At 36.2% G+C, this 2,900-nt stretch overlaps 1 protein-coding gene across 5 annotated transcripts in view; it reads left to right on the plus strand.

The window, feature by feature from the left end:
• Positions 1-250: 250 nt before the first annotated feature.
• LOC108736929 (post-GPI attachment to proteins factor 6-like) overlaps positions 251-2,900 on the plus strand; it is a 9,270-nt gene continuing 6,620 nt past the window's right edge. For 2 of the 5 annotated variants that reach the window (XR_003232070.1, XM_018469545.2), the window contains exon 1: positions 252-1,022. The gene's annotated coding sequence lies outside the window, so the exon portion shown is untranslated. Of the gene's footprint in view, positions 1,023-2,900 lie in introns of all 5 variants that reach the window. The other 3 variants (XM_018469543.2, XM_018469544.2, XM_018469546.2) reach the window with 2 other exon arrangements.

The following is a 2,900-nucleotide window of genomic DNA, read 5'->3' on the forward strand; positions in this document are numbered from 1 at the left end:
GTAAACTTGACGGAATTTGAAGGCTAGCTTCCGGATTTGTTATTTCCGAATTTTATAATGTGATTGGCATTAAAAACACGCTCACCTTCAACGAAATTTCCTTTCTGAGGCTTTGTGTCAGCCCAATCACATATTGTGTCAATACTTATCATTTTATCGTAATTTAAAAACTTGGAAATTGCACGGTACACTATAGGAGCTACGATAAATTTTCCCTAATCGGCCCCATGTTTTTAGGCTCCTCCCATTTGACGGATCCCAATAGTAGGGTGAATATACATCATACTATAATGTATGAGATGCCAGTCACCAACAGCTGACTGTAATACCGATATGCGCATGCGCACCTTTCTATTCTCATAGCCCATTACTCCGTGTGACGAAACGTTGCGTTTGATGGCCTTGAGATTTTACTCTCATCGAGCCCAAAGGAGTTTCACTTCAATCACTACCCTCTCCTAAGCTCATATGGTTATTTGAATGCTTTTGGGTCACAAAGAACCCTTAAATAGTTTACTGACGGTTCGTCTATCTGTATGAGCTAATCGTCAAACGACTGAACCGACGTTGATGGAAGTACAATAATGAATACAAGGTTGTCACGAGGGCCTATTTTAATTCTTTATGGGTCGTAGCAACTATTAATTCTTGTTAACAATTAGAAATAGTTTCTCGCCGTTAATAGCTAATAGAAGTTTGACAAATTTCAAAAGAGTGTCGCTTGATTTAGAATGAACATATTACGAATGTGTGTGCATTCACAAACAATATAAATGGTAACATTTCAGATTGTGCCAGAGAAATTGTACAAGTCGTAATAAAGCCCGATTCGCCGGCAGTTATAAATCCTGACGGTGCGCAGTTTCCCGATGGATTTTTTAATTTCAACAGACCTAAAACGTATTTCATAAACATCTCGTCGGAAACTTCAATCGTCAATATTAAATTAGCAAATCCACAACCGGGAAAGTATTTTATTTCAGCGTTTCTGCCAGCTGTGGATCTACGAGAGGAAACCGCAGGTAAGTCATTTTATATTCTTTAAAATAAACAATTTTAAATACACAAAGCTGTAGCTAAACTATAAACCAAACATTAGTTGAGAACAAAGTAAATTAAAAAAAAAAAACCTGCGAACAATACTCGTGAGAATTATATTTGAGAAGTTACCAATAAAAGCCTTAATTGGCACCCAATTGGGATTTTCCAATTGTTACGTTAGGCTGGAGAAAAAAAAATAATATGCCAACAAATATAATATATTAGGACACTTACATCTCTTTTATCATTTTTATTACTTTAACCATTATTGTATTAAGTATGCCTAAGTGTTAAGAAAATTTTATCTGCCGGTATATTTATTGAAGCATAATAGAACTTTCAAATAACATTCATTCATGTAGTGTAGTTTATAAAGTAAGTACATAAATTTCTGCCTATAGAAGCCGAGACCACGGGCATTAAAGGAACTTGACGACACTTCAAGCATCATTATCATAAGGTCGTCAGTCCTAAGACTAATCTTTGCATTTCCCTAAAACTAGAAAATCCCACATCCTTAACTATTTGTGAACAGTGATCTAATCTTGGTCTACCTCTACTCCTCTTAACTCCTGTTTCTGCTTTTAATATGTCTCTGAGTAGACCTTCATGCCTAAGAAGGTGTCCTACCAACCTATCTCGCCTATTTTNCTCCTGTTTCTGCTTTTAATATGTCTCTGAGTAGACTTTCATGCCTGAGAAGGTGTTCCTAATACTTCTTCATTTCTAACCTTCTCTATCCACGATATCCTTATCATTCGCCTGTAACACCGCATTTCGAACGCTTCTTACCTTTTCTTTTCTGCCGCGCCCACCGTGCATGATTCGCACCTGTACAACGCCGCGCTCCAAATATACACCTTTAATAATCTTTTTTGAATTTATAAATTAACCGTTCTCAAGCAAGGAATTTCTTTTTATTGAAAACGACTCGACTCTGCACTATTCTCTGCTTTATATCCCTACTACTCCTTCTGTCCTGACTTATCTGATTTCCTAGATACCTAAAATCGGCGAGTTCTTCTAATTTTTCGTATCCTATCTTTATATTCTCTCTCCCTACTTTTTCTTTCCTTACATACCGGTATTGTTTTAGTTTTATTTATTTTCATGCAGTGCTTATCTGTCAGTGCCGCTTTCACTTTATTTACCTAAAGCTATCTCTAACTCCTCTTTGCTAGATGCTAATACTGCTATATCATCTGCAAATCTAAGGGTACTAATCTTTTACTCCTGTATATCTATCCTTACAGTTGTACTGTCTAATGATGTTGATCGCGTCTTCGATGTACATATTAAAAAGTAGCGGTGACTAGCAGTGACAGTGTGCATCCCTGTCTGAGTCCCTTCCTAAAATTTATTTCTCTATGTTGCAACTCCAGCTCTTTAACTGCCTGTTGCTCTTTATATAATACATATCATGTCTTTTCTAAATTTTGTTATTATCCTGACCGTAAATTAAAACATAATACAAATTAAATTTTAATTCCAACTTAGTTTTAATTTATGAGTATGCTAAGAAACGTAACTTCCTATCGGTGCTGTCTTGATTCGGGTCTAAAAATCGTCTTTGGTTAGAGGCGTTTCCTAATGTTTCATTAGCATAAGTGGCGAGCTTCTTCACAAGTTCCTCCATCTTCCATTTTGGGTGTGTGACTGGCAACTTCTCTTGCGAAAGTTGTACCGACCTTTAAACCCGAATAATCAGTTCACTTACTGCCTTATTGTCTTTAAAATGGGTCCGTATTCCGGATGATGATGAAATCGCGAACCCAGCTCTGACACTTTGAGTTCAGAGTATAATTATCTTGGTTTTAGTTTTGCTGTTGCTTGTATATATATAATTAACAATATATATA

Source organism: Agrilus planipennis, unplaced genomic scaffold (assembly GCF_000699045.2).
Source record: "Agrilus planipennis isolate EAB-ADULT unplaced genomic scaffold, Apla_2.0 scaffold151, whole genome shotgun sequence".
NCBI lineage: Eukaryota > Metazoa > Arthropoda > Insecta > Coleoptera > Buprestidae > Agrilus > Agrilus planipennis.